The sequence below is a fragment of the Myodes glareolus genome, chromosome 2 (assembly GCF_982192425.1).
Source record: "Myodes glareolus chromosome 2, mMyoGla1.1, whole genome shotgun sequence".
Classification (NCBI taxonomy): Eukaryota; Metazoa; Chordata; class Mammalia; order Rodentia; family Cricetidae; genus Myodes; species Myodes glareolus.
Window position 1 is genome coordinate 124,990,072 of NC_142027.1, and position 18,222 is coordinate 125,008,293.

Below are 18,222 nucleotides of genomic sequence, written 5' to 3' on the forward strand. Positions count from 1 at the left end.
AAGGTGTTTGCCATCAAGCTTGATGATCTGAGTTCAATCCCCAGGACCCAAATAATAGGAGAGAACTAACTCCATGTACACACACACACACACACACACACACACACACACACACACACACATGCAGGAATGGTCAAGTATACACACACACACATCCCAAAGATGAATGTAACAAAAATTTTAAATAGCAGATATACAAGGTTCCCATGAGGGCAGTAAAGTCTGATGGTTAGAACTAAAGGACTAGCTGCCTGATTTCCATTCCTGAGCTATATAATTGTATATAATCATCCAGGAACTGATGTGTGTGTGTGTGTGTGTGTGTGTGTGTGTATCATATATTATATATATTATACATATAATCAACTCTGTGGCTTTGGACAGTTCTGGTCATATCATTCATTCATTCATTCCTGGGAGCACAAAGAACTAGTGGGTATAGCAATGAATATGTGTTAAGTCCAAAATTGTCCACTCACTAAAGAATGGATCAAGAAAACATGATGCATCCGTATGATGAAAGAGTCATCAGCCATAAAAGGATAAAGAACAGATGTGTGCTGTAACTTGGATGAGCAAACAGAAACAGAAAAAAAGCTACATCTCATAATTCAATTTCCAGATGTGCCCAGAGCAGGCAAATCATTCTATATTTTCTTTACACCACCCACTGAATATCTCCCATGGGTATTCCACGGTCTTTCTTTTTTTGGTGTTCTATATTTTAGCCACCACCCCACCCCATGAATGCTGTTGTCCTAGTTAGGGTTTTATTGCTATGAAGAGACACCATGACCATGGCCAATCTTAAAAAGGAAAACATTTAACTGGGCTGGCTTACAGTTCAGAGGTTCAGTCCATTATCACCTTGGCAGGAAGTACGGTAGTGCACAAGCAGACACGGGAGAAATATCTGAAGGTTCTACATCCGGATCAGTAGGCAGCAGGAATAGCAAGAGACACTGGGTCTGTCTTGAGCATTTGCAACCTCAAAACCCACCCCCAGTGACACACTTCCCCCAGAAGGTCACACCTACCATAGCGCTACTTCCTGGTGGCTAAGCTTTCAAATCTGTGAGCCGACGGGGGCCAATCCTATTCGTGCCCCCAGAGCTGTTGTTCTCAGTAAGATTTCTAATACTTCTCAGTGGTCAGATTTGCTGAATGTATATGTATTCTTTATTTTGCTTGGCTCCTTGGACTCATTCAGCAACATGGTTACTTATTTTATACTTCAGGGAATAATTGCTCTGATTTCTATGACACCCCTGGTCACATGTTATCCCTCTGGGGCTCTTAACATTCCATGACTCTTGCCTCCTCACACATATCAGATTCAGTACTTCTATGTTTCTGTCAGTCAGCACAGGGCAGACTATGCAGCCATTACTTGGCTTCAAATAATGGTTCCTTTCTCGTCTGTGCTACGGACGCATCCAACGCTAATGAAGCAGCCTCATCTTAAACTTTTAAGTGAGAACTCTGGAGTTCTTGAAGCCGCAATTAAACACTGGCCTAGAAACAAAGCACTCACTGCTGCTTGTCAGGCATTGGTCAAAGTAATCACTTGGTCCCGCCCATCCGCTGGGAGCCGTGGAGCTCAGTGCTGCCCTGCGTCACTAAGAAGCCGCAGAACTATTTGTTGAATAGTTTTGATGACTACGGCACTCTGTCTGTCCCTCCATCCGTCTGTCCCTCTCTCCCTTCCTCCCTCCCCATATGTTATTTTAAGAATTACAAAAAACCGTCCGGCGGTGGTGGTGGCGCACGGCTTTAATCCCAGCACTTGGGAGGCAGAGGCAGGAGGATCTCTGTGAGTTCGAGGTCTGCCTGGTCTACAGAGCCATTTCCAGGACAGGCTCCAAAGCTACAGAGAAACCCTGTCTCAAAAAACCAAAATAAATAAATAAATAGATAGATAGATAGATAGATAGATAGATAGATAGATAGATAGATAAAAAGAATTACAAAAAGCCAAGGTCTGGAAAGATGATTCTACAGTTAAGAGCACTTGCTGCTTTTCCAGACAACACAATTTCAGTTCCCAAAAACCATGTTGGGTGGATTACCACTGTCTGTGACTCCAGCTGCAAGAGATCTGACCCTCTTCTGACCTCTGTAGGCACTCGCACGCACATTTGTGTACATACAGACACACGTAAGAATAAACCTTTAATTAAAGAAAATCACCAAAGCTTGGACCTGGGATGTGGCCCGGTGGTAGGGAGCTTACATAGCTTGTGTGAGTCCTTTGTTCTGTTCCCAGCAATGCTTTCTTATTTCTTTTCCAAAAAAGTTATTATTGTTTGTTTGTTTGTTTGTCTGTTTGTTTGTTTGTTTTGATTTTTTTGAGACACTTTTCTCTGTGTAGCCCTGGCTGTACTGGAACTCATTCTGTAGACCAGCCTGACTTCGAACTCACAGAGATGAGTTCCTGCCTCTGCCTCTGCCTCTGGAGTGCTGGGATTAAAGGTGTACATCACCAACCAGTTATAGGAGTTGATCTTAACGGGAGATATTCAGGCAAGGGAAAACTGCAGAAGGGGGAGTTAAGATGTTAGCATTGGAGCCTTCCAGAGAATACGCTAGCTAGAGAGGAACACGGCCATCGGTGATCTGTTTGTGAACTAGAAAGCCAGGTTGTGATGTAAACAGGGGATGTAGAAGTTGAAGGGCGACTTTCTTAGAAAAGTGTGTGTGGTGTGTGGGTGTGTGGGTGTGTGTGGGTGTGGGTGTGTGTGCGCGCGCGCGTGATGTGTAGGTGTCTACTTACAAGTTACTGAAGGCCCAGCTTCTTTAGGGGAAGCTAGGGGTTTTCTCTGAGAAACAGATTGACTGTGACGATAGCAGGAGTCTGCATCTCCCTGCAGCTATGAGTGTTGGAAATGCAGCCCGATTTCCTGAGAACTATTAGACCGGAAACTAAAATCTCCCTGTGCTGAGGCTGCTGTTTCAGTTCCACTCCTCTGGGCTACGTGGTTCTGTCTGTCTGTCTGTCTGTCTCTGTCTCTGTCTCTGTCTCTCTGTCTCTCTCTCTCTCTGTCTCTCGCTCTGTCTCTCTCTCTCTCTCTCTCACACACACACACACACACACACACACACACACATACACACACCCTCTGGGTTTTTATTCAAGTGTAAGTCCAGATCCACTGAATTCCAGGATCCCAGGAGAGTAATTCTGATTGGTTCTGCCACCTCTCCCTGATCCATCATCTATGCCTGTGGGCAGGGCCACAGGACCTTCCCAAAGAGGGAAATAAAAGATAGTTGTGCTGGGCGGCCAGCCCTGGTGGTGCCTTTAATCCCTTTGAGTTCGAGGCCAGCCTGGTCTACAAGAGCTAGTGCCAGGACAAGCTCCAAAACTACAGAGAAACCCTGTCTCAAAAAACAAAAAACAAAAAAAGAAAGAAAGAAAGGAAGAAAGGGAGGGAGGGAAGGAGGGAAGGAGGGAGGGAGGGAGGAAGGAAGGAAGGAAGGAAGGAAGGAAGAAAGAAAGAAAGAAAGAAAGAAAGAAAGAAAGAAAGAAAGACAGACAGACAGACAGGGGTGGGACAAGGTGGGAGTTGTGCTTCTCAGAATAGACCTGAGGCCAGGACATCCCAGGTACCCTCTTGAGTAGAACAGCTCTGTGGCCTGTCTAAGCCACCCTCCAGGGCAGTAAGGCTGCACGCCCACCAGCAGGGACTGGCCCTCAACTGCTTCTGCTTTCCCTCCCCCAACCTCTGCCCCACTTCTCCATTATCTTTCCTGTTGTCCTTCCCCAAGCAAACTACTGATTCTAAAACCCTTGCTGGTGTGTGACTTAAGAGTTTGGGAACCTCAGTGCAGCAACTAGTAAGGCCAACAGGGGGGACCTGAAGCAACCCGAGGACACCAGACCATGAGAAGGGAGGGAGGAGGAGCAGGAGGCACTGCGCTCCCAGAAGCCATAGGAAGAACTCGGCTCCAATGAGCCAGTGGTTATAGACCAAAAGAGCAGGGACAGAGCTTGGTCATTAAGCAGCACTAGCAAAGAGTGGGCAGACAAACTGTGGAACAGTGCAGGACCAAGGGCTGAGCAGGGTGGGAGTGGGAGCTATATGTAGAACCCAAGCACCCAGCATCTGGTGAGAAAGAACTTGCTTCAAGCAGAGTCTGGGAAGGACTGGCCAGCCTGGTGTGGAGGTGGCTGGAGATAGGGACTGTCGTCCTTGAACTCATCAGGTTCGAGGTGTTTAGCTGAAGGAAGTGAGGTGGGATCACCAGAAGCGAACTGGATCAGCTACACGAGACGGGTTTCTTTCTCTTTAGATGCTTGCGTTCGGCATCGTGGAGAAAACAACTGGTCGTGCTTTGCGATAGCTCAGCCAATGACGTCATCACCGATGCCCCCATCTCCCTGAGGAGCGCTGGATTCTTCTTCCTTAGTTCAGGGTCTTTGTTCCTGTCAACACTGACGTGGCTTCGCGTGGATGACGAGAACCTGTCCCTATCCCTCAGCTGTGTCTCTCAGCACAGTTCACTGTGGCTGCTGAAAACAGTGCCAAGCGGTACCTTCTCCTCTTTGTGGCTCCACGGCACCTGGAGAGGAATGTGCCCTCTTGGCCTTCGCTCCTTCTCATCCCCGAATTCAGATGAATTAGAGCCTACTACTCTGACGGCAGAGGCTAGGAGGAAACTCTGAATTTAAACATGCTTTTTCTTAAATAAATAAATACACTTTTCACTGAGCCCCAAGCCCCTCCCACATGCAGCTGTTTTTGAAAATAAAATAAAAACTTGAAGCATTCAGTTGCACAAGCCACATGTGTCTAGTGGATCCCCTTTTAGAGAGTGAAAGAGGTAGAAGGTTCTATGGGGCAGAGCAACCGCCTTCCTTCCGCCTTCCTTCCGCCTTGTCGGGAGGAAGAGGAGAGTGTAGTGATAGGTCAGTGATGAAGGGGAAGGCGGTCCCAGGTCAGGGAAACTAGGGGTCAGGGAGGCAGAGTAGCCTAGGGGAGGGGAAGACACAGGGCTGGGTGGCTGGATGGGAGAGCAGAAGATTTCGTTGTTGCTATGGTGAACGAGGGGAGAGAGCCAACAAGGAGAACAAGAATTCCAGGGTGGTGTTGACAACTGGAGCTCATGAATTTGTTTGGCAACAGTCTGGGTGACTGCACAAGGACAGTGCCACCCAGCCACCCCCTAGTGCTTGCCAACGGGTCAAGCGACCCTTAGGACTTGTAGCCATTGGTACCATCTGGGTGTTACGGGCATCTACGGTGGTTCCTGAAGCTGCGAGCACAGTCCCGGGAGCAGAAGGCTGTCTCTGCTTCTCTTTATACAGCCCTGGCTGTCCTGGAACCCCTGTGTAGACCAGGCTGGTCTCGAACTCACAGAGATCCACCTGCCTCTGCCTCCTGAGTACTGGGATTAAAGGTGTGTGCTGCCATGCCTGCTTTTTCATTTTATTTTGTGTTTGAGACAAGGTCTCAAGTACCTCAGCCTACCCTCAAACTCCCTATGAAACTGGGGATAACCTCAAATTTTTGACGCTCTAAGATCCCACCTCCCAAGCTCTGGAATTCTAGGCATGTGCCGCCACATTAAGCTTGACTTTATTTTTATTGGCACGTGTAGATGTAGGCCAGTGCACGTGTGTGGAGATCACAGGACAGCCTGTGGCAGCTGATTCTTTCCTTCTAGCCTGTGGGTCTGGGGAACAAATGCAGGTCATCAGACTTGGTAGCAAGCCTCTTTACCCACTGAGGATCTTGCCACCTCAAGCCATCTTGCCTTGAAAGTATACAGTTCAGTCACATTAAGTACATACTCTTTGTTATCAACCATTACCAACATCTGTTTTAGTCTATTACTGTTGTAATAGCAAAATACTTGGGATTAGCAATTTATAAAGTCCAAGGTCATGGTGCTGACATCTGCTTGACATCTCCTGAGGGCCTTCGGCTGCATCAAATCATGGTAGAGGGCATCACGTGGTCGAAAAGCAAGTGTACATCTTAGCTCTCTCCCTGACTCTTGTTATCAGCATCTTTCTATGTCTTCAAACTGACCTCGACTCCCAACTCTCCTGTCTCAGTCCAGTAAACGCTGAGATTACAAGTAGGAGCCACCATACCTAACTGTTTTGTGAAGACAAGGTCTCACTCTGTCATCTGCCTTGGCCTCACTATGTAGCCCAGGCTGGCTTTGAACTTGGGACAGTCCTGTCTCAGTTTCCTTAGTGCTGAGGTGACAGGTGTGAGCCAACACACCCAGCTCTGACCTTTAATTCCTTGTGGTATAAATAGTTCCTAGAGGAATTGCGGGACCATATGGTAATTCTATATTTAAGCTTCTGTGGACTGGTGGTGCTGTTTTTTGTTTAATCTACCAGAATATCCACACATGCCTGACAGCACCTCCTTTTTAACCCCAAACTGCACTCTCAGGGAAGGAAACACCCTTGTATTAGTGAGTCATCATTAAAACCGAGCTGAAAAGACATTGGTTTGATTCCAGTTGGGCATTCCACCTCATAGAACATAGGGGAAGACAACATAGAGTTATACTGGATAGATGACAGTTCAAGGTGGGAGGGGAGGGAGAGAATGAAAGAAAGAGGAAAGACGAGGAAGGAGATGTGATGTAAGGAGCCAGCAGCTTCCATCTTCCTGGAATAACCCCAACAGAGATTTGTGCCCAAGCAAGCCTGGCCTAATTGCGACTTCCCACCAAGTCCCATCCCCCATCATTTTTCCTTAGCATAATAATAAATCCTTATTGTGAGACATAGCCTTACTGTCAATTACTTACAATCAAACCACACCAACTCATTCTGTGTAGACAGACGGCACCTTTCTACCAGTGGCTTGACTTTCTTGGGCCTGTGCTGTGGGCCTTCATCAGAGAAGTCTCAAGACCAAAGGGAATGGGCTGGAGCTAGGAGTGAGTTCCCAGACCATGGTACTATAGGAAAAGGCAGGGTCAGCAGACAGGAAGCAAGATGAGAGCCAAGGAGCAAGTCAGGGAGCTAAGCTCAGGATTTTTTCAGTGGGGGGCCAGAGTAAGAAGGGGAGAGAACCCCTTGTTTCTGCCCCATGCTGAAGAGGGGAAGGCGTGGCTGCAGAGCCCAGGATTCAGGCTCTCCTGTCCAACTCATTGCTCTCACTAAAACTTTTCTTCTCACTGTCCATCCTATCAAGTCAAGTCGCTCCCTTGGTGCTTACACTCCCCCTTAACAGTCCCCCACTTAGCATCTACATGCCCCTGCCCCTTGCCTTCCCTTAAGCTCCACCCACCACGTCTCTGGTTAAGTGCAAACTGAATATTGGTACTTGTTCCCCTGAAATGCACATTTCCCATCTCAAATGTCCCTGGGGCTGCCATTCAGGAAAAAGGAGCTCTGATTGCCCGATTCTCATTAAGGGAACTGTGAGCTTGTTAAGAATAAGCACCATGCTTGAAGTACAATGAACCACAACTGTTAACATGATGATGATGATGATGATGATGATGATGATGGGGATGATGATGGTGGTGGGGATGATGGGGATGATGATGGTGGTGGGGATGATGGGGATGATGGGGATGATGAGGAAGATGGGGATGATGATGATGGTGGGGATGATGGGGATGATGATGGGGATGATGATGATGGTGGGGATGATGGGGATGATGATGATGGTGGGGATGATGGAGAAGATGGGGATGATGAAGAAGATGGGGATGATGAAGATGGTGGGGATGATGGAGAAGATGGGGATGATGATGATAGGGAAGATGGGGATGATGGGGATGATGATGATGGTGGGGATGATGGGGATGATGGGGATGATGATGATGGTGGGGATGATAGGGAAGATGGGGATGATGAGGATGATGAGGATGGTGGGGATGATGGGGATGATGGGGATGATGACAGGCTGTAAGTTCTTAGAAGACAAGGATAGTGACCACTCCATATCCAGGTTCAGAGCCACAATATTTAACTGTTTAATTGCTGCAAAGATTATTATTTTTTTCACATTGAATGCCTATGGTTGTTTGAATAAGAATGACCCTTTATAGGCTCATATATTTGAATGCTTAGTCACCAAGGAGTGGAACTCTTTGATAGGATTAGAAGGATTAGGTATGGCCTTGTTGGAGGAAGTGTGCCACTGGAGTGGGTTTTGAGGTTTCAAAAGTCCATGCCAGGTCCAGTCTCACTCACCCATCTCTGATTTTGGATCAGGATGTAGCTCTCAGCTCCTTCTCCAGCACCACACTGCCTGCCACCATCTCTGCCATGATGATCTAAGCCTCTGAAACTCTAAGTGGGCCTCTAATTAAATGCTTGCTTGCTTTCTTAATTTCTTTCTTTCTTTCTTTCTTTCTTTCTTTCTTTCTTTCTTTCTTTCTTTCTTTTTTCAAGACAGGGTTTCAATGTAGCTTTAGAGCCTATCTTGGAACTAGCTATTGTAGAACAGGCTAACCTCGAACTCAGAGATCCACCTGCCTCTGCCTCCCAAGTGCTGAGATTAAAGGCCTGCGCTACCACTTCCTGGAGCTTTCTTTTTTCAGTAGGACTTGACTTGGGCTGGGTGGTGGTGGTGCACGCCTTTAATCCCAGCACTTGGGAGACAGAGGCAGGCAGATCTCTGTGAGTTTGAGACCAGCCTGGTCTACAAGAGCTAGTTCCAGGACAGGCTCCAAAGCTACAGAGAAACCCTGTCTTGAAAAACAAAACAAAACAAAAAAAAAAGAGTTGATTTGGAATTGGAGGTCAGCCTGGTCTACAGAGCTAGTTCCAGGACAGCTAGGGCTGTTACACAGAGAAACCTTGTCTTGAAAAACAAACAAAAAAAGTTGACTTGGTCATACTGTCTCTTCACCACAGCAGCAGTGACAGAGACAACGCCCTGCCTCCCTTTCTAGCTTTATTCTGAAGTCAACGGCCCTTTGTGCCCTTAGCTGTGGCTCACTGGATCAAGAGCTCTAGCCAGGAGAGTCAGACTGTTGGCTAGCTAGTGGCTAGTCACGACTTCTTTATCAAGAATATGAATAAGGGAGTCAGAAGGATGACTCAGTGTTTCAGAGTACTGGCTCCATCTCTGGGTCATTGGGCACCGTGCTGCTCTAGGCAAGTTCCCTTTTGCAAGGACTTGAGTGCCTGTTTTCAATTCTTTGGAGGTTAAAAAAAAATTCTTAAGAGCAGAATTGTAGCACCATAATGTCACCAGCGCACAGCTGGTGTTCTAAAGACCTTCTGGCCATCAAACTTCATTGCAGTTTGTCCAGCAAATACCATTTTGAGTATTTAGGCATTCAAATCATATTAGTTTAAATTATATTTTTCTTCATTTGATTTATTTATATTATTTGATTCTTGGAGACAGGGTTTCTCTGTGTAACAATCCTGGCTGTCCTGGAACTCACTTTGTAGACCAGGCTGGCTTCAAACTCACAGAGGTCCACCTGCCTCTGACTCCCAAGTGCTAGGATTAAAGGCGTGTGCTGCCACCACCTGGCTTATTTATTCATTTTTGAGACAGGATCTCCCCATGTAGCTCTGGCTGTCCTGGAACTTGCTATATAGACCAGGCTGACTTTTCTTCATCTAAAGAGAATTACCACAGTATTCACAGGAGTGCATATGGCATGTGCATGTGTGCTGTGGTGTGCAAGTGAAGGTCAGAGAATAATGTGTGGGTGCCATTTCTCTGCTTCCACCATTGGGGACCTGGGAATTGAACTCAGGTCTTCAGGCTTGCTAGCATATGCCTTTCATCATTGAGCTATCTCAACCAGTTCTTGTATAATATTTTCAAGACAAGTCACCATAATGGTGTGCTTTGGTAGTACAATGTTTGCTCTAAGGTTGAACCCAAGTCTGGCATCTGTGTTTATTGAATGTTAGATCCCAGAAACGTGTTTTAACCTCTCTGAGCTTTGGTTTCTTAGCCTACCTTACAAAAGATCCCAGATAAATAGGCACCCAAAACTCAACAGACCTTAGGGCCTCCCTCCGGCCCATGGGCAGCTACCATGTGAGTACACTGAAAAGAATGTCAGTTGGTCTGGGGGCTTCCCTTTCTCTAAGAAAAGCAACTCCGAGAGATAGGGTTTATTTGGGTTCACAATTCCAAGTCCACTGCAGTAGAGAAAGTCAAGACATCGCGCTCAGGAAGCAGAGTGAGAAGAATGAATGTGCCCAGCTCCCTTTCTTTTTACATGGACTATGAGCCCAGCCCTGGAAATAGGTGCCACCCACAGCGGGAGAGTGTTCCCACGTCAGGGAGCCCAATCAAGAGAATCCCTCCCTCAACCCTCGGGGATGTGCGCAGATACATCTCTTCCAGGTGATTCTAGATTCTGACACATTAACACAGGCGGCAAAGGAGAGAGAGGGAGAGAGAGAGAGAGAGAGAGAGAGAGAGAGAGAGAGAGAGAGAGAGAGAGAGAGAGAGAGATCCCAGCTGTTTGGAAAGCCCTGAGAGCCTGAGAGGCCTATAATGTATAGGTTTCCGGTCCTTTACTCTCTCTTTACTCAGATCGGAGGAGTCAGTATTCCCGAGTCTACCGTCTGTCCAAGGATAGCTCTGTGACCTCAGACGAGCCCCTTCCCCTTTGATGTGTCTGTTGGCCAGCAGCCAGGGACATGACCAGCAGAGGGCAGCAGTGCACCAACATTCTCTATGGAGTCTGTGCTGCTTTTGTCTGACCGGGAAAACTGCTGAAATGCAATACGTCACTCTTTTCGAAGAAGGTTATTTTGCTCTCTGTGCACAGTTAGAACAAGGCCTTCCCACTGTGTACAGGTGAAAATGGTGAGTCTCCAACGCGTAAGAAATGTAACAAGGTTATGTATAAACAGTGGACTAACAGTTGGGGTCACAAGTGTCCTACATTTAGACCGTTGAGAGGTGTGACGGCTGTGTCTGGGCCATTGAACACTGATGACCTCTCACCCGCATTATGTTTCATGAAGGTCTTTCTGAGCCTCGATATGAGAGAATTCTCATCTTAATCCCCCAGTTTACAGTTGAGCAAACTGAGGCCTCTAAAAGTCATTTGGTTTGGCACTTGGCTTAATCTTATAGGTTATTGTAGAATCTCAGGAATAGGAGCCCAGTAACAATGCAGTCTAGGCGATCTGCAGTGTTGCTGTTTTTAAATTTAACTTTGCAGGTGTGCATACCTGTGTAAGTTGGTGTGCACTGTGTCTGTGTACCATGTCTGAGCGTGTGCCTGGGAATCCAGAGAGGATAAGATCCCCTGGAATTGTAGACGGTTGTGAATTGCCTGATGTGGGTGCTTGATATTGAACTTAGGTTGTCTGCAAGAACAGTAAGAACTTTTAACTACTTTCCAGACTGTTTGTTTTTAGTCGTGCATGTGAGTGTGTGTGTGTGAGTGTGTGTGTGAGTGTGTCCATTTATGCATGTGTGAGTACAGATGTCCTCAGAGGCCAGAAGAAGGCGTGGGATCCCCTAGAGCTGGAGTTATAGGCAGCAGCCACCCAGTGTGGGTACTGGGAACTGCTCTCAGGTCCTCTGTAAGAGGAGTAAGCGTATTTTACCCACTGAGTGGTCTCAGCCCCCTCTGCAGTTTTGATGCGGCGATGCGGGATGACTTCTAGTCCACGTTCTCAGTCCTGACTTCAGACAGGAAGGAGAGCTGCTTCTTTGGCTTAGCACCTGCACCAGGGGTTAGCCAACCTTCTAGAGCTGGAATGGCGTTTGATCAACAACGGTCCTCAAAGGCCCATCAGAGGAACCCCGCACCAGGTGCCGCTACCCACCCTCTGCTGCCCACTCGCTCTTGCTGATGGCTGTTTAGCCGGTTTGCATGTCCAATGTCTTCAACAGACGCTTGGGCTGGAGATGATATAATGGGAAAGCACAACTCAAATTAGCTTCAACATAAGGAACATGTAACTTGGATTTAACAAGCAAATTGCAAGATGGTGCAGGCAGACGTTCAGCAATTTTCAAGGGTCTCTAATTTCTTTTTTTAAATATGTATTTGTTCATGTATTTATTTATTATGTATACAATATTCTGTCTGTGTGTATGTCTGCAGGCCAGAAGAGGGCACCAGACCTCATTACAGATGGTTGTGACCCACCATGTGGTTGCCGGGAATTGAACTCAGGACCTTTGGAAGAGCAAGCAATGCTCTTAACCACTAAGCCATCTCTCCAGCCCCCTCTAATTTCTTATTACCGTCCCCTGCCTTCGTCTGAGCGTCCTTCCTTGCCAGGTCCTGGAACACAGGACTGCAAGACCCTGAGAACAGTGACTCTGAGCCACCTTTGGTCTCCATCGAAAAGAAACCGCCCTCCACCCATTTGCTCTCATTTCATTGGCTAGAAGTGAGTCACATGGCCTCACCTAACCCAATCCCAAAGTGGAGCAGTGAGATTGTCATAAAGGCTTAGACCAGGTTACCAATTTGAGACTTGGCTTTGTGGGAAGGTAATTAGCAGTGTCTGTGGTAATCCCCGGTGTAGTTACTCTAGCTCACAGGGAACAATATCCAGCTCTGACACTGTGGTGCCTGCCTTTCGGAGTGAGGAACTGCGAGGGAACCACGTCTGGGTCCTGGTCTGCTATGGCCCAGCCCGGGGTGTTTATACCACTTTACATCCTTTATGCTGTGGCCACTTCTGTCTCCTACTTACGGTGGAAAATATGACAAGGGAGGAAAAAAAGCACAATCCCGATTGCCCACGACCCCGCCCCTCAGACCGCGGCTACCTCCGGTTTTCCTCCCAACCCCGGACTAAAGTCCTAAAGACTGAAGTTCAAGTGCAGTGTCTCCCCAGACTTCCTTTCAGCCCCAGTGCTGCTGTGTGCGGCTCGGGTTCTCTATGTCCCGGGACTTCTCGAACAGTTTCGATGAGCCCATGGAGGTTGAATCCAGGAGGTTCAACTTGGACACCAAAATCTAGTTAAATGGAGGAAGGATAAAGGTTTAAAAAGGGTCTTGCCCAAAAGGAGGGCGGGCAAGCTTCAGTAACACCGCAAGTGGGGCAAACATCTTTTTTTTTTATGGGAGGAGGGGTCATCCAGCACTCAGTCCCCTTTTCTGGTAACAGCACCCAATTGTCCTTGAGAGGAGTCACTGTTAATCCTTTGTCCTTTCTTCTGGTTCCACTCTGTTCACTGAGCCGCAGTGATTTGTTCTCGGAAGGGTGGGCACATGACTAGATCAGGCCAATGAGGCTCAATTCCTGTTGTTAGGACAGTCCTGTTGGATTCGGTTGCTGAGTTTACCTTGCCCTGACGAACAGAGAGGAGGCTTAAAATAGAGCCAAGGGCATGGAGGTGTGGCTCAGTTAGTGGAGCGCCTGCCTAGCGTGCACAAGGCCTGGATTTGTCCCCTAGCATGCAATAAACCCGGTGTGGTGGTACATGCCTGTAATTCAGGCGCTTGGGATGTACAGAAAGGGGTACCGGAAGTTCAAGGTTGTGCTCAGCTACATAGCAAACTCAACACCTGCCCATATGAGGTCCTGCCTTAGAATGAAATAAAGCCAATATGGTAAGAGTAGACGTAAGAGACAGAGAGGAGACCACAACCAAGGGCAACTTTGCAGCTCCTCCACTTATGTTGAAATCCATGGCCTCTTTGGATTTTAAATTACATAAAGTCAATGGCCGTTTATTCTATATGTGTGTGGATTTTTTAAATAGGTGCTTGCTATGTAGCTCATTTGTCACTGAACTCATGAGCCTCTTGCCTCAGCCTGCTGAGTGCTGGGATTATATATGTGCCCTGATGACTAGTCAATTGCCTATCTTTGCATAAGCAAGTTTTAGTGAATTTCTGTCCTGCAGGTCGCAAGGTGCTCCGTAGATAAAAGTGCCTGCTGCACAGTTCCCTTAGCTCCACCCCCCCAAACCCTTAGCTCCACCCCCCAAACCCGCAGCGGGAGGACAGAGCCGACTCCCAAAAGCTAGGCTCTGGCCCCACACACATGTTGTGGCATGCGTGCTCCTGCACACAAACACATCACACACACGGTAATTATAAGTGAGCTAAACATTTCTGCCTCGCGCAACGAAAGCTCGAATCCATTTTGTTGCTAAAAGGAAAGGAGAAAATGTCGGGACTGGCGGGGGGGGGGGGGGGCTTCGCTGTGCCACACTGCCATCCAGTTTGTGATGTCGGTTAATTCAGCTCACCTCTCCCTACGCAAAGCTGTGAAGTAAAGATGATGGTCCCTTTTGGGGGAGGGGTGGGAGACGTGATTGACTTTGTAGCTGACAGTGCTTCATGGAAGCCATGAGAAGTGAGAATGTAAAGGGCTCTTCTGAAATGTCAGGATAATTTTAGCGATCCCAGAAGGGCTTAGACGGGTGGTGAATTGAGAGGTAAACACATATGCTGCGGGAGCTAAATGGCCTCGGAGAGGGATGAGGTGACGATAGGGAGAAGAGAGCTGGAGCTGGGCACGCTAGTGGCACATGCCTGGCACACGCCTTTAACCCCAGTACAGAGGCAGAGGCAGGTGGATCTCTGAGAGTTCAAGGCCAGCCTGGTCTACATAGGGAGTTCCAGGCTAACGAGAGCTACGTAATAGAGAAACCCTGTCTCAAAATCAAAAACAAAGAGGAAGGGAAGGTCCTGGGCTTTCTGATCTACCCTTTCCTTCCCTTTTTGATAGACAGGAAAGGCAAAGGACTATTACTGTAAGAAAATGGCAACAAACTGGAGACGTGGCTCAGTTGAAAGTGTACTTGTATAGCATAGAGGAGACCCTGGGTTCAGTCCCTAGCGCCATACAAACCAGATGTGTGGTGCATGCCTCTAAGCTCATTGCTTGAGAGGTAGAGGCAGGGAGATTAGAAGTGCAAGGCTATTCTCAGCTGCATATGGAGTTTGGTGGCAAGTGGGATGTATGAAGCCCTGTCTAAAAAAGGGTGGGAGGAAGCTGGGCAGACGGCTCAGTCAGGAAATTGCCTGTGATGCATGGATGGGGACCTGCATTCTTATCTTCAGGACCCACGTGAGAGCCTCGCCTGTAACCTCAGTGCTGGTGCAGGGGTGAGCGGAGCAGAGCAGCCTAGACAAATCATTGCGCTCCAGGCTCAGTGTGAGGCATAGCCCAGTTGGTAGAGTGCTTGCCTAGCATATGGGTTCAAGTCTCCGTACCACAAAAACAAAACTTTGAGAGCCAATTAGAATCTACCATACTCTTCAGAAAGGACTTCACAGAAGTTAGCATGGGCTTCTCCATCCCTCTGCCCTCCTGCCCATTTCACCCACTGCGCTGCTGATCTCTTGGTTCTGGGAGCCAAACCCAGGGCTGCCTGCACACACTCTGCTTGCCCTTGCCCCTCCTTCTTATGGTACCTTTTTGATCTCTTTCTCTTACGGGGACTGTAACCACTGAGCAATGCTAAATGACACGCTGGTTGTGTTTCCTCCTGAAATTCTGTTTCTGAGAGTACCGCTGCCTCTAAGTTCACACTAAGGCCAACCTTTGTCCCCCTTGGGGACCAACCATAGTGGCGTCCCTGTGCCAGCTCTTCTGCTGACAGACAGTTGATACCTTTACCTAGTGCCTTATGCAAGCACCCCTAGCAAGGAGGCCAATAGTCTTTGGCGAACATGACTGAGGCCCCAATCACCCTGCCCTCGCACTGCCCACGGCTCCATCCTTCTTGGTTTCCTGTGTTTGAGCACTTGGTCCCCAAGCTGGAACATCTAGGAGGAGGAGCATGACTTGAGGAAGTGTGTCAATGAAGGCAGGCCTTGAGATTTGACAGGCAGGCTCCCCTTCTATCCTCCCTCTTCCTGATTGCAGGTGCAATGTGACCAGCTGCCTTCCCTAAGTGGCTTCTCGCCGGGTATTTTGGTCACGGTGACAAGAAAAAGAAAGAATACAGCGTCCATCCCGTCACCGCTCACTTTCAAGTTTGCTCCTTCCTTAGGGTTTGCTTCTCAGGTGTTGGAAATGTCCAAAGCTCTTCAGGAAGTGAACTCATGGGGGTTTCATCCAAACTCATGACCATCTATTGCCAAGGAGACAGGGTTCCACTCCGCAGCAGTTAGGACCACAGGCTTAGGATAGGGCAAGCCAACTTTTTTCATGACTCTTCAAAAAAAGAGGTAGTTGCTACTGGCATCTAGCAGAGGTCTGAGATACTGCTGAATGTCAGTAGAGATACAGGCCTCTACAACAGACTTCCAGCCCAATGTCTACCACGGCAAGGTTGAAATGTCCTGTGTTAAGCAGAGATACTTGTGGGACCACTCAAAGAGCTGTCTGTAGAACCTGGGGATCAACAGTATATCATTTCTGCTGGCTTTCAACCTCCTGAGCCCACAGTGGCAGAGCCCAAATGACTCCCAACCAGTGTTCTGTGTCATCAGGGATGAAATGAGCACAGTGAAGTGAACAGGTATTAATTGTTGAAACATTAGTCAAGTCTTTCCAGCCCCTGGTGCAATGCCTGCAGCATAAATGAATCCTGGTGTTTGTTGAATGGTACCCACTAATTTATGTGCATTGAGGGAGTCACTGGAGACTCTTAAGAGACAGGCCTGGTCTTCTTGTGCTCTGCGACAAGGACTATGGTTCGTCAAATAAATGACTTCAAAAGATTGGGACCTCTGTTGCCAACCATGGAGCAGGGAGCCAGAAGCAAAGTCATGGGCAGTTTTGGGTGAAAGTCGCGCTCCATTTAGGCAAGAAAAAAAGAAAGAAAGAAAAAAAGAAAGAAAGAAAGAAAGAAAGAAAGAAAGAAAGAAAGAAAGAAAGAAAGCAAGCAAGCAAGCCAGGCTTTGTGCAGCCTCACTGTGGAACAAGAGCTGTTTTCTGGACCCAGAACCTGCTCTGTCCCATGTTTAATTTCTTCCATCTGTCTGGTATCTGACCTCTGCTGCCCTCCAAACCGTTGCCACATATTGTCTGCCTATGTTCCCATATAAGGCGATCTCTCTCTCTCCCTCCCCCTAGTCCTCTCCCTCTCTCCCTCTCTTTCTCAGGGTTGGTTAACAACACAGCTCGCTTCCTCCACCCTGCTCCCCCCCACCCCGCCTTCCCTGGCATCTTGTGCTGCCAGGACGGACGGCTGAGCGGGAAGGGGCAGGGGGCTGCCAAGGAATGCAGCAGGCTTATTTTTACTCAAGCTGCATTCTTCGCCTGCCCTGCAGGCCTCAGCCACTTGGGGATGTCACATGCCGATAAGCTGGGGGGGGGGGTGTGAGTGAGATCTGCAGCTCAGATCTACAACACCCCAGGTGTGAGCCATCGTCATGGAGTTGGGGTGGGGAGGAGGGGGCAGGCAGGGACACCGAGGTCATGGGATTCGCCTGTTCCAATTGCTCTGGCACCAGTTCCCAGAAGTTTGGTCTTTTTGAGAAGCAATGGCAGGCAGGGACTGAGATCTGTCACCACCGAGGCCCCCCTCTGGTACAAACTCAACACCTGCTAGGACATGGGGTGGATTTAGGTATCTGAGTGAACTGAAAAGCCTTGTGACCCTTTGTGACCTCGCTGTCACTTTCCTTCTCTATCAAAATAGTAACATCTGTTGGATACTGTTCCATTGTTCTAGAGAAACACAAGCTACTAGGCAGGGCTTTTAGTCTGTCTTGTTCCCCATCATGGCAGCGGCAGTTGTACTAGTGCCCGGCACACAGGAGGTGGTCGAATATGTGTAGAGCAACTCGGTGAAATAATACTTTTCAGTTTGCATCAGCCACGAAATGATAGCAGATTTGACCATAGCCTATTGCATGCCCACAGGCATCTGAGAGACACTAGTTAAGAGCCAGGTCAAAATATGACAGTGAACGAGGCAGAGAGGACTGGGGGAGGCTCGGTTGTTAGAATGCTTGCCTGTTCAGGATGTGTCCTTTGGGATGGATTCTGCCTTCTGCACAATGTCCTCCAGGCTCATCCACGGTGCAGCGTGTAACAGTGCTACATTTCTGTGTGTGTGTGTGTGTGCGTGTGCGTGCGTGTGTGTGTGTGTGTGTGTGTGTGTGTGTGTACAGATTGTGCAGGTTCATCCATGGTGCAGCACTATTTTATTTCTCTCTCTCTCTCTCTCTCTCTCTCTCTCTCTCTGTGTGTGTGTGTACACAAATGTGTGCAGGTTCATATGTGTGCCCATGGTAATGGAAGCCAGAGGTCAATGTCCAGTGTCTTTCTCAATGACTTTCCACCTTATCATTATTTTTAATATGGTCTCTCACTGAACCTGGTGCTCACTATTCTGACCTAGACTGACTAACCAATGAACTCCAAGTGTCCTCCTG